We start from the raw sequence: 14,371 nt of genomic DNA, 5'->3' as shown, positions 1-14,371 counted from the left end.
CTCTTTCGCCGCTTCCACTTTTTTTCAGCGCACATAAAAACTCCAACTGCCAAAGCATGATTCATCATGCTCTTTTTGTTTACCACTAGCACATGCTAATGACGTTTTATTCTTCTATAGCAATGTGTGTCGCAGCACAGTGTATCATGTAATAGGTGTATCATCGTACAGTCTACATGCATGTCGTACCCAAGTTCATTAGATATCAGTGTGATATGCAATGATCTTATAGGATTGCTAAAATCATGCAGTGTGTAGAAGGCTTTAGTTAAACTAAATGAAAACAAGAAATGTTATCTTGGCACCTAGCTGAAATAAAATAAAAAAAAATGTTTTCATTTTATTTAAGTTACTTTTTATTTTATTTCAAGTTGAATTTGGAATGGTTTTAGTTTCAGTTAACTATAATAATCCTGCAACCTCTGCATGTGCTAAATAGCTTAGTATCCACCAGTCATTGTGTTCTTCAGTGGTGGTGACGCTCAGAAAGAAAATAAACAAGGAAATGGGGCGGCAACCCTCTGGTATTACTATTCCACATGCTTGCTGTTCACATGGACTCACCCTAGTGCAGCTTTTTCCATAATACATAAAGAAAGAAACATTTACTGGCATTCTATCAGTTCTCATAGTCAATGTAAAGTTCAAAAATCCCAATTTAGCATCCTACCCACAACAGGATTGCGCCAGAGGAGAATGATTCCCACTGTTTGAGGCAACGCCTTCCATAAAACATTTAACACAGCCTTATAAATAAAAAACTACAAGGTTCTCTGCCATTCAAGTAGAGCAATAAGAGAGGCATGTAACTAAAGCCACACAATAGCTTTGTTCTCGTTCTCTCTCAGTTTTGCCCTCCTTCCTTTCTAATTTTCCTGTGGAACTCTTGGCAGCGCTCCTGGCACTGGAAGAATGTCTTTGCCTCCATGCCCAAGTACAGCACACAAAAGAGCGCAGTGTTAGAGCTGCGGACAGTGATTGGCCGCTTGGCACACGGACATTTACTCATCCTGCTGCATTCCACATGCTACAGGCCTGTGCAATCAGGGCCATCCTTTGGGCTGTGCAACTGGTGCGGTCACACTGCGAACGTGAACAGACCGAAGGGGACCCCACTCCCTACCTTGCACCAGGCCCAGCGTCAACCAGGGATGGCCCTGTGTTCAATGACACCAGAGCTGCCCCAAGGAAACACGTCCCGCTGTGAGCGTGAAGGAGCTCAGGCAATGGGCTCCGCTCCAGAAATGTGCATAATGTAGCCTTTATGAGAAATACCTGTCACTATGAACCCTGTAAACATGCCACAAGCCCTAGTTTGGTATTGTTTTAGAACGAAACCAGGCTGAGGATAAGATTACTGTGGAAGTCAATGAAAGGAATACACATTCTGAGTTTCAAAGGACAGTTTTGTCATTTGCATCAAAAATGAATTAGTGGCATGGCCTTGTGGAAATGGCCACCCACCTCACTGTGCATGTTGATTGTAGCATGAGGGACAATTCAGCTCTAAAACTACACTGACAAAACAGTGATCTCTACTGTCTGATTGACGACTGAGTAAACCTGTACCATCACAAAAGACAAGATAAGACAATACTGATTCCATTATGTTTATTCTGTTTGAAATTTCTGTATAAACATGTTCCTAAGCTAATTACCAACCTGTCAGTCAAAAAGCATGTTCCTTTCTGGAGTCTGTGTGATCCCATAAGCATAAAAATACATAGCTAACACAAAAAAATATCGGGTAAAAACATTTTTCAATTAGAATCTTAATTTGCTATTCTGCCATCTTAGGCTGTATCAGAAATCTCTCCTTATAACCTCATCCACTCCTCCCTACATTACTCACTAATAGTGTTGTCACGGTACCAAAATTTCAGTATTCGGTACCGATACCAGTGAAAATCCACGGTTCTCGGTACCAATTTCGGTACCAAAGCAAAACACAAAAACATGCTAATTAAAAAACACACTATTTTTATTAATAAACAAAATATCAATGCCATTCTTTATACTTATTTAAAATTGTGTTTCAAGTTTTTCCGCAAGTAATAAAGTATTAAAAACAGTAAACAAGTTTCACCCAAATTTAATTTGTCTTTTAATTTTTTGGTAAATAAAGGGTATTTACTATTAAAATTTAAATATGGAAGAAATATTATGTGATTATTTCTTTAAAAATAAAGATTTATAAATTTTTTCAACAGTAGTAATAGCATCCCGTACATTCTACTAAATAATAGTAATATATTTCTGGCACAATGTCTTTAGTTTAACCGAACGTTTATTTTGACGGGTTGCCGTGAATACCTTTAAATTTCTGTGTGTAGCTATATGATATGACGCTGGTTTTACTCAAATGAAACGGTAAAATGCTCGTGAAGTGACTCTCAGAACAATTCTGGAGATGTTGTTTATGTATTTATGTCCTCATTGAGACGGCAGATGCTGAAATCACCAGTTAAAAACGCGTGTCTCTGCCATTCACACAGAGATGCGCAGAACATGCGGGATTCATATCTGAATCGACTTTCGCCGCTTAATATTTACAGATACTATTCCACGTCGCTAGTCCACGATTTGATTTAAGTGTAATGACCTACTTTTGATTAATTCATCCAAACTTTGACAAATTCCGTGACATTCCATGCTAAACTGTAAATTCCGTTTTAATAACTGCATTCCAAGATTCCGTCCGCGTTTTCTGCATCGCGAAAATCATAGGGCCGTACGTGTCAAGAACCGGGTTGACCGGGTACTCGGTACCACCGGTACTTAAAAAAAACTTGGTACCGTGACGTTTTCATTTTTTTAGTACCGACTTGGTACCGAAGTACCGGGTCTTTTGACAACACTACTCTCACTAACATAATACACTTGAAAAAACTGAACAAAAAAATACTAAAAGAGTGAGCACATTCAAACACTAAGTGTGGCAGAAGGCCTGCAGAAGCTATCTTCTGCTGAGATGCAGGAATTCATTCATTCTGTACGTAAGTATTCTTTTGAGACTTGCCGTTGAGTGTACATCGGTAGGGTTGGGTATCAGACTTATTTTTTTTCTCGATACCTGTGCCAAATCGATACTTTTAAAACAGTTCCAGTGCCTAACCGATACTTGTTTTTTTTTTTTTTTAAATAAATAAATAAAAATTCCCCAAAAAAGGATAGATTGGCCATTAGCACTATAAACCCATGTCTGTTTCATTCATACTGGACGCCAGTGGGTGCCCTCACACAGAAAATCCACATATCCAGACACAGAAGTAGCGGAACTCATGACGCTCCAGGAAGTCCCTAATATGGACAAAGGCTGTAACTGAGTAAACAGAAGTTATAAACGTTTTGAATGATAAAACAAAGACAATAAACACTCGACTGCAACAATGTATAGTTTATCTGTGTTATTCAAGCAATCTCTGGTATTTTCATAATAATTAAGTATATTTATAATCCATTGCTAATGGATATATTAGTAGCCTATGGAACATATATTCTGCCTCATTCTGTGACAAGAATTTAATTTAAGCATGTTTAGCTTAGCTAGTTAACGGAAGGCTACCTGCTGCCATCAGAGCAAGTGTAATTTCTGCATTCACGTGCTCTTCGGATGCTCTTATTTCTCAAGATGTGCTTTTAAGTCGGAATGTGAAAACAACATGCACACACGCGTTACTACAAAGATTTGTATTATTAGAGCTTTCCGACTTGAGTTCACCTGCATTTTCTCAATCAGGAAATAATTTTTTACGTGCGGTGCCAGTGATGATGCTTCTTACGTCCGTTTCAGAGAAACAAACGACAAATATTTCATTCGATCGCTCAGGCATGGCACCGAAATCTGCGTTCTGCGTATTCTCGTCACTTCATAAAGTTCAGATTGAACCACTGATGGCAGATGGACGATTTTGACGATGCCTTTCATCCTTTTCTGAGTCTTGACAGTATTATTTACTTGGCAGTCAATGGGACAAGCCTCCCGGTTTTCATCCAAAATATCTTAAATTGTGTTCTGAAGACGAACGAAGAATCGGACATGCTACTCTTTTCACATACCGTTCTTCACCTATCCTAATCTATAGTAGAGAAGTAAGCAATTTCTGATGCAGCCTTTATTTTGTACTCAGCTTGCCTCTATGACTTCTTCATGAAGAATACATGCAGTGCTGCCTTAAAATTTGGTCCAAAGTCATTTTAGGAGGCCTACTTTTGGCACAGGCTTCATGTCAGGTATACACCCATGATGGCTTGGTTTTGCAGCAGAGCTAAAATAATTAGTTATGTCAGCAACATACTAAACCAGCCAAAATGTTCCCAAGAGACAGGAGCTTAGCCTTGTACTGATTTGTACATAACAGCAATCAAGCTAACTAGTAATCTAGACAGACTGTCATTAGTCATAAAATTCTGCAGCACCAAATAGATGTCCATCATTCACCAGCTCAGATTATATCTATTACAGTTCATGAAAGCCTCCTCTCAGTATATGACAGACTCACCTCCTCATTAGCTGCACGTAAACCTGCGGCATGCGCTCTCGCATTTCAGGTTCCTCACGCCTCTTGAGCATCCTGCATTACCTCAAAAGGATCATGTGAATCACAGGAAAACATCTATAAGTGGAGAGTGGTTCGCTGGGTTAGAACAGATAAGCAGTTACTATGGCAATGCCTGAGTTTTAAATAAGTTGCAGGGAGCAGTTTTCAGATTTTTCCCTCACCTGCCATGCAATCTGAATGCTTGCAGTGAAACTCTGCACTCACACTTTCCAAACCACATCAGATTGAATAGATAAGGCCCAATATGAGTTATGAGCGGGAGTTTCCACATCCCGCAAAAACAGATAAGGAATGTGCATGTGCCAAAAAACTTAAGTGAGTACATCCTAAATAAAAGGGCCATAAATAATTAATAGATCATATTATGTAACACAGCTTGAGACTTGGCTAATACGATTTCAAGAGTGCAGGTCACCAAAAAAACAAAAACAACAACAACAAAAAAACACTAAATGGACTTGTGTAAAATGTTTTGTTTACTTCTGTATCACGTGGTTACCATCACACAATGTGTGTAAAACATGATTAATTGACGATCACACCGAACTGTGCATTTTCTCAAGCAGGCCTTTCAGCCTCCCTTGCAGAAGCCGGAATGATGGAAAAACTCCAATCTAAACACTCTGCCCTTTGACCAACCAGTACACAAACTTAACCAGCATTTTTCTCTCTTCTGCATGGCGCCACATGCATCTGTGAAAAGACACAAGTCTAAAGAACTGTGGGAAAAGGACCTTGACCCTGAGAAACACTCCCTTTACACCAGGGAATACATTCCAAAACCCCCGTCTGCCACGCTCTACCTAGATTCCACACTACAAATGGCCAGATCTCAACAGAAACTGCAATAATGTTTGAGCCTTGCTAAGATCAGTTGTTATGGTTTCCAAAAGATTTTGATCATAACCCCACAATTCCACCGGGCATCACCAGAAAGCTGTCACATCTTATTCTGCAAGCTTCAGATCTCCAATAGCAGCGAGTCTGTGCCGCGCACACACTCGAGTCGCGAGCCGCTAGTTTTATTCAGGGCACAGACAGCAGTGTTTTGTCTGTGCTGTATGGAAATAACAGCAAAAGGAGCAGGGCCTCACACAGCTAGAGCTTTTTTGCATCTAAATTGAACTATATTCAGAATCAGTAGCTTTCTTGGGAAGCCGTCCCCTGGAGGAATGCTCCTTTTCTGAATACAGTCTCTAATGGCTGTGGCATGGAAATACTAACGCTCTGAATAGAAGTAAACAGGTGAAGAGAGCAAATGAAGAGTCTTGATGGAGACTTGACTAGTTGCCTGAGGGTTTTCTTAATGCTGCATTTGAAATTGCGGCCATTATCTACATAAACCTTCCAGAGGTGATCCATTTTAATTAGCATACAATGCACATACAATGAGGGGTTTATGCTGAGAGAAGCTCACAGAAGAGACGAACCTGACACAGTGTCTTTCATTGACGCAAACATGCTGTGCTTACCAAGCCATTTTGGTTTATAAACACAAGCTGTGTTGTAATCTTAACATGTCATTACAGATGTCATGCTAATAATGGAGTGGGTATGCAGTGGCTTATGGAAAAATAATAAATGAGTAATGTCACCTGTTAACAATGGAAAAATAATATATGCAAATAACAATGCATCTAAATATTATCTCATCTAAATATTGCTATTGTTTGAAAAAGCCAAAAAAAATAAAAAAACATCAAAAACACAAGCAATTAACACCAAATCATTTCGCCCCTGTTGAAATTTTGGTTCTCTCCTTTTGTGGTAAGAGCAAACAGACTATGGCCCTGCTGGAGGTTTGAGGGGTTCGTGGGATGGTCAGTGCTGTCTGCTCATCCTGAGGATCTTGTCCAGGTGTGGCCTCCATGAAAGTCACTTAGGTCCAGCTGTCACTTTCTGTCTTACATGATGGGACAACCATTTATACCTACAGCATGCATGCGTATAGTGACAGTGTACTTCCGAGGCACACTGTGACCGAAGCTGTTTACATCCAAAAAGACATTCACAGATCTAGCAGTCCTGACCTCCCTCTACTTAAAACCTTGCCTAATTTGAGCTCTTAAACAAAGTGCATAAATGCAAGTAGTAAACCCAGAAATAGACTGTACGGCCCAGTGAATGTTTCTAAAAATTACGAGGTTTGCATTGCTTTACTAAAAACAAAAACGAGAGGAAGCAGATTGACTATGCAAGCAAGATAATTGCATGCCTTGAAAATTGCTACGTGCAAGCCTTCGCGAGTAAGAGCAATTCTGCATGCCTGCCCAGCGTGCACTGCAAAAGATCACTGACAGGGTCCATTTCAAATCCTTCGAATGATGTTTTAAACATCATTTGTCACGATACATAGTCTGTTTCTGAAACAAAGACTAAATTCCCTGTAGTGTATCCTACTAAAACAGTTTGAAATAAATAAATAAATAAATGATTTCTGATGGATCATGTGACACTGAAGACTGGAGTAATGGCTACTGAAAAAGTAGCTGTCTTCTCAGGAAAAAATAACATTTTAAAATACATTAAATAGGTTAAAACAGTTCTTCTAAACTCTAATAATATTGGTTTTTACCATATTTTTAATCAAAGAAGTGCAGCTTTGGTGAGCATCTTTTCAAAACATTAAAAAAAAATTTCAAACTTTTGAACAGTATATATTTACAATCAAATCCCATGCGATCAATTGTCATCTATGATGTGTCATTTCAAATTATATTTGTCTATATACAAGCAGCCTTGTGGGACTAAGGACAGACTTCTGTGCGGGACCACACACATGTACTGTAGGAGGTGCCCAAAAAAAGCGTCATTGTATGGGTCAGTGGTTCAGCTCTAGCCTTCATGTGGAGTTTAATGAGCTTTGGTCAATAGCAAGCAGTGGGGATGGGATACAATGGGAAGAGCAGAAAACCACAGCTGACCAAAACCTCACCAATGCACTCCGCTGTGGTTCGTTGGCAGCCAACCAGACCCGTGCAGTCTCAGAGCGGCTGGATGTGTGGAGAGGAATCAAATCAGGTGCCAAATGACTTCACTCTCGGGACCCCAGTTAGGATGCGTATTTTCTGCATATTGTGCCGCTGAATAACTCTAAGTCTTGTGAAGAAGGAAAAAATATTGTGTTAGGACAACAGGCTGCGATTGACCCAGAACGATCAATTCCAGCACTTAGGAAGTGATTAATGCAAGGGAGCGCATAGCTGTGATCCAGAGCTATTTTGGGCTAATTAGAGAGGAAACGATCCCGAGACTGCCCAGCCGTCTCAGTATCTGTCAAGTTATCAGGCTAGTGACAAAGAACAGAGCACAGCTCAAGGTTGCACTCGAGCAGGACAGGCATGCATTTAGTGCAGGCGGGATGCCCAATTACACCCACAGCAGAGAGACCCCACCGGGATATTTATAAAGACAGCATGACAGAGATCTGATCTTTCCAAGATGCACAGGACATAAATGCTGTGCCAGTTCCTACTGCTCAAGAATGAGTTAACAGCACCTCAGCCAAACTAAGCATTTAGGTACAACAGTCTGAAAGCAAAAACAAACGCGTATCCCTTCCAGCCAAACTATGAAACTGTTCATAACTTATATTCAATGTATGTAGCTTGAGGGGGGGAAACGAATGCTACACATTCAACTTACAGTTCCAGATCTTGTAAGAAATATAACAAGGACGCTAAAAATTCTGTCATTCTAGTAAATTATTAACACATTAGTCAAGTGAAAGTGACAAACATCACAGCACAAAAGTGAACCTACAAACAATCGTAATTTAATGTGTCTGATGAGTAAGTTACAAACAAAAGCAGGCGTGTACAGTAGTCAGTCAGTTTACTGCGAGCGTGAGTTTAATACACAGGCGATGCGGTAAAATCACTCCACAATCACAACATATGCATGAAACTCAAAACACTGTCTGATATCGTCTCAACAACAACCGACCGTGACTTTCCTCAACGTCCAACTTCGACAATAAAGTCTATTTGAACTTCAGCCCTTCCCTTTAAGTCACGAAGACATTTTATTTGACAACCACGCGTAACTTCCACTTAAATGTACAGAGCAAGAATTCATGAGCGGTAAAACACTCGATAGATCAACAAACACATACCGTTTCGCTCCGGGTTAAGGCTCGTCATCTGAGCTTTTAGGACGGTCCAATATCCAAAGCGATAGTTTCATGTCTAGCGTGTCAACACACGATTTTGTGGAGTAACAGTGTTACGCCTCGCCGTTCAGACAGCAGCCAGTGCAGAATGAGCAGAATGAGCAGAACCACAGCGCGCGCGGACAGGGTAGCTCCTCACAAACACGCTGGGCGGGAATATATAAACGGCGACACTATACACGCTTACCAGAAACAGATTACCTAAGAGCCAGATAGAAAGATAGAATGACAGAATGCTAGATAGAGCGAAAGCACGACAGACAGACAGACAGACAGACAGACAGATAGATAGATAGATAGATAGACAGATAGACAGATAGATAGATAGATAGATAGATAGATAGATAGATAGATAGATAGATAGATAGATAGATAGATAGATATTTTTAATAAAGAACTGTCTTGACAGACGTTAGACTATCAGATATTTACGAAAATGTATTTAAAAAAATCAATCAGGCAAATCAAAGTCATCATCCTGAAGGCCCTCTTTCCATATCCTGCTGACTACAGGGTAACAAAACAATGCTGTGTGTGTGTGTGTGTGTGTGTGTGTGTGTGTGTGTGTTTGTGTGTGTGTGTGTGTGTGTGTGTGTGTGTGTACCTACTTAACCATATTTTGGGGACAAATTTGTACCCAAAAGTGAGCTAAACCTGACAAAATCTCCAAAAGCCTCCCTTTGGGGACGTCCTCATTTGTAAAACCAGTTTAAAAATAAAGTAAACAAAGGTTTTTTGAAATTGTAAAAATGCAGAAAGTCTCCTGTAAGGGGTAGGGTTGGGTGTAGGGTTGGTGTAGGGCAATAGAATATACGGTTTGTACAGTAGAAAAACCATTACGCCTATGGAATGTCCCCATTTAGATAGCTAAGTAAACGTGTGTGTGTGTGTGTGATTTGAAATAGGCTAATTGTGCCTTATAATTTATAAACTAATTGTGTCTATAGTCCCTTGGTTATGTAGATCCTGTTAATAGAAACACCAGAAAAACAAAAATGTTAATTTATGTGTGCGAAATATTGTTATTTCACCAAGTGTACAATTTTCTGACTGTGGTGAGCACCAGGGTCAAGGGGCCCTGTACAGGTCAAGATTTCAGTCCCCCGCCCTCCGTTGATTCAACATTCATTAATTCATTGACATAAATGCTAGGTTTACCATTATTTATAATAAATGTTTGACACATTATTTATTTATTTATTTTTAGAATTTTCAGATATGAAATTCAGTAAATTAAATCATTGTAAAGGATCTAAACACATAATGCACCATTATTAATGTATTATGTAATATGTAGAATCCATGGAAGATGTTTAGATTCATATCTGGATAGATTTTCTCAGTGCATCCAAATTCTGTGAAGCGCTCTGAAAATTATTCAAACAGATGGCTGAAGAGCAAGCCAGGTAATATGTAAATGTCGTAAAGCTTATACAATGTTTAATTGTGGCAATATATCTCAGATGTATTCATGATAACATTAAGTTACAAAAGTCCATTGAAATGTCCATGCTCAGTAATTAGTAGGCTAACTCATTATGTAGCACAAATAGGTTGCATTTTAAACTCATATCGTTGTCTTTATCTTGGATCTATATCATTTCAGATCCAACCGATAAATTCCAGTTCTGATAAACCTGCCGACGAATTCCATTGAAAAAATTGAGATAAATATAGAGTTACATATAGACAGATATATCAGTGCAGAGGTGACATATAATTGCTAAATCTGTCACTGCCATGACTCACCAATCATTCTGCATGTAGGTAGAAACCGTATTATACGGTTCGCCTGTAATTCATCACAAACTCTTTGACCGCTTGCCACAGATTCTTTGACGTTTTTTCCATAAAGTATGAATTCAATCCATTGAAGAGGATCTAAGCTCAGCTTAGCTGCTTAGCTGTAAAGTTTTAATGAAGCACTGAAGATTAAACCACACAACTAATGAGCAAGACACACTTATGCAACCACACACTCATGGTTATCTCCATGCCCCCTGGCTGTCTCTTCTTGTCTCTCATGACAGATAATAAAGAGCATTCGGTATACAGGCACCTGACAAGGTGTGCAGGTCTATTTAAAGCTAATGGGCCTGTTAAGTTCAGCTGAGCCTGCTTCAGGCATCAGTTACCGGAGAAAACATTTTTCATGAGAGAAGAGCATGGAGGGGTTTGGTCCCAGTCATGCCTGAAATTGTATGGTATATGTTCTTGATGAAAGTAGAGATCCTTCATCTCTCACCACCTCTGCCCTCCTCAGTCTCCAACTGTCACAAAGTCACCACCAGTCGAATTTCTCACCCCAGGAACCACACTAACCTCCAAGTAAGAGCTTCTCCATTATACAGTTTCACTACACATCCTAGACTAAGTAAATGTGGCAATGTCATGACCCAAAGAGACAGCTAGACAGGGACTCATTTGTCTTAAGGCACGATTGGGGCAGGAATCCAGTGTGTCTATTTCGGAAACACTCGGATGAACAATGATGCACCCCAAAAACAGGTCACAGCAAAGAGATTAGCTTTTACAGTCCAAAGCTTTTGATATAAGTGCTGTCAGATTCAAACATAACTTAGAAGACAGCTTTGTAGCTAAAAGAAAAATCAATATAATAGGGTTGGAAACACATTTTGGAGTGTAATTTGGGAAAACACAACTAAAAAACTAATGTTTTATGACTCCAGCGAAAGGATTAAAAGCATATGAACTATGTATTAATCTTTCTTTTCGTTGTGGACCATTTTTGGTTTGTTACAGGACTAGCACAATTTTTAGCCATTAATGTGCAAATATAATTGTTGTTGCATGCCAGATATTTCACAGCTTGTTAAACTGCACTGTCTGCCTCCCAAATGGACTATGTTGCACAGTCTGTTCCTGAGGAGAGCCATTTCTAAACCTTCTCCCTCTCTAATGCAATATATTGATCTATATTTTTTTGGCTCTTTTTTATATGTACTGTAACTATGTAAACAAATCCTGGAAGGTATTCTAACTTTCTTGAACCTCTTCCAAAAATGCATTAGGTTTCCTGCTATATGTCAAAACACAGACGCAATGTTTATAGCCATTTAAGAATTGAGTCCAATGCACACTTCTGGATTTGCTTGCATACACTGCGCCAATATGTCAAAGTCGAAGTTTTATCAAGATTTGATATATTGCATTATATATTCAGAAAATATTCCCCAAGACAGACTTTCAGTACTATAATAACATCCATACAAATCACACTTGGCGTTCCTCTGAGCTAAATCAGATACATTTAGAATGTGTGTAATATATATCGCACTACAAAAACAGGTCACAGATTGCCCTTGAATCCATATGGCAAGCAAATGAAATAACAGAATGTTTAAAGAAAAGCTGAGCTCATTGGAAAAGGCTTTCTCTCAGTATGAAAGCAGTAAATCGAGCCACAAGGTCAGCCCCTCACCCAAAATCAACATTTGCAGCAGGGGACATGAGATTCCTGGAGCCTTTTGGTTTTGAGACCCCCATCCGAATGACACTAATAGGACATTTTGCATTACATTTGTTTGTTTAGCAGGTGCTTTTATCCAAATGAGAAGAACACAAGTGAAAGCAATTCATTTAAATTGCAAAAGGATAGCTAGTTAGTGAATCAAGTGAATTTTGTGAAGATTTTAATGGATTTCTTGAGGTGAAGGTTAGGAGTTCATCCCGCTGCTGATTTTAATTATGAAATAGCATGAGTGGATGCAACAAAAGTGATGTTAAGTCAAAAAGACAGATGTCTGACAGGCAGATTTTTGTCTTTCATTTATGGAATATTCTGCTTTCCATGGTGAAATCCACACCACAGTTCCACATGTATTTCAACCACTGCAGCAATTTCTGCTGAAAAATGAATCTCTTCAATTTACTTGAAATGATGAGGAAAATGTATATAGTGCAACCACTATAGAGAAAAATCATTTCCCTGCTATGCTTGCACAGAGTATAGCATTTACTGTATGTGGTGGTACTCAAACTGCATGGATTTATTTGTCCTCCATACAAATGTATGCCAACAATTTCCATTGACTTGGTTTATTTTCTGGGACTGTCCTGTTGTCCCAGATCTGCTCACTGAATTACTCTGGCCCATCCCCTTTAGTCACAGCTGTCTGTGCTCTGCGTCTGCAGTCAGCCTACAGCTTGGACGGAACATCAACAAGGGGAGGGGAATATATATCAAAATTGGCCGGGCCACAGAGAGGAGCAAAGCCACCATCAGGATTCAATTAAATCCCAGAGGGGCCGGTGGGAAAGAGAGTGGAGAAAGACAGAGGAGTCAGCTGCTGAGACGAAAAGGAAGTAAATAGCTCTTTCACTCAGGAAGAGGACTAAATGTCAAGAATCTGGTGTGCTGCCCGTTCTTCATTGTTCACTATGAGAGATGGTCAAAGTCAGGCCACTGGGCTGCTGTTGCCCACTGGCAAATGAACACAGTAGCCATTGTGCTTCCATGTCAGGGGTCAGCGCTGAAGCATGAAGGCCTCCACATCAGAGAGCTGGACCCCAGCCATGAAAGATGACCCCGCTGCTCTGCCTCAAAGCTGTATGAGTAAAATGTTCTCCGATCCACACAGAATGACTCTAATGAACATGATCTTTCTTCTCATGGCCTTTTAATGAGCACGGATTTGTGGCTACACTCTAACCCTCCTAGTTCTATAATGGTGTAAAACAGAACTTCTCAGGTCACTAGATGTCAGGTGAGGGAGGACTTTAAATCCATGCTCCAGAGAAGCACAATTAAGGCAGTTGTTATGGTTGTTCCACTCTATCAAGTGTAAATAATGAATGAAAAACAACCAAAGAAGATGGAATGGCAGGGCAGAGAGGAGCCAAGAGAAACTGCTGCTTGTTTAAACTAGGTTTATAGTTGTCAGAAAGCATGTTATAATTAGTGTTTACTGCATGTGTTGCCAAACTCTCCGGAGCCAGTGCAAACTTCACACTCAGAATGACAGCTTCACTTGTGGCACTCACCCCATGCTCATACCCACAGCAGAGAAAACGGAAAATGCACACATTTTATTAGACCCAATTAACATCTTGTACAGGTGTCTCTACTAGGTGATACAGACACCTCGTCTTAACGAAGGGACGTGATTCAATGTATGATTTTTATTGCAGTTTAATATGTAAAACACGTTTACGTCTCTTCTCACCTCTTAGAAGCTGAAACTCAGAATAAATAAAATGAGACACACAGATAGATAGATAGATAGATAGATAGATAGATAGATAGATAGATAGATAGATAGATAGATAGATAGATAAAGTAGAAAAGAATCTTCCTCTTGTAAGACTTTAAAGATGTGCATATTCTGAATCTGAATGATCAATGCACATCAAACTCTTGTACTTTTTTCTTGTACCTACTTCAGATACATAATTTCTCACTCCATTTGTTTCTGAAATCTTAAAAAAAAGAAAAAAGAAAAGAAAATACTGATTAAAGACGATGTAAGTTCATAGAAGGTCTATGGTACACCTCATTCTGTCTGAGCCAAGAATAACAGTGACTTAAGCCTGCTGGATACAGAATAACTTATTAAGTGTCTGCTTTAGTAGTCTGCAGGATGACAGCGGCCTGTATTTCCAGCTGCTGAGTCCAGAA

At 39.5% G+C, this 14,371-nt stretch overlaps 1 protein-coding gene across 2 annotated transcripts in view; it reads right to left on the bottom strand.

Moving 5' to 3' along the window:
• Nucleotides 1-8,883, bottom strand: part of ppp2r3a (protein phosphatase 2, regulatory subunit B'', alpha) — an 84,345-nt gene extending 75,462 nt beyond the window's left edge. For both annotated transcript variants that reach the window (XM_058798302.1, XM_058798312.1), the window contains exon 1: nucleotides 8,677-8,883. The gene's annotated coding sequence lies outside the window, so the exon portion shown is untranslated. The remainder of the gene's footprint in view (nucleotides 1-8,676) is intronic.
• Between the last annotated feature and the right edge of the window lie 5,488 nt (nucleotides 8,884-14,371).

Source organism: Onychostoma macrolepis, chromosome 02 (assembly GCF_012432095.1).
Source record: "Onychostoma macrolepis isolate SWU-2019 chromosome 02, ASM1243209v1, whole genome shotgun sequence".
NCBI classification, from domain to species: Eukaryota; Metazoa; Chordata; class Actinopteri; order Cypriniformes; family Cyprinidae; genus Onychostoma; species Onychostoma macrolepis.
The sequence above is the reverse complement of the archived record's forward strand: the minus strand, read 5'-3'. Positions and strand labels throughout refer to the sequence as shown.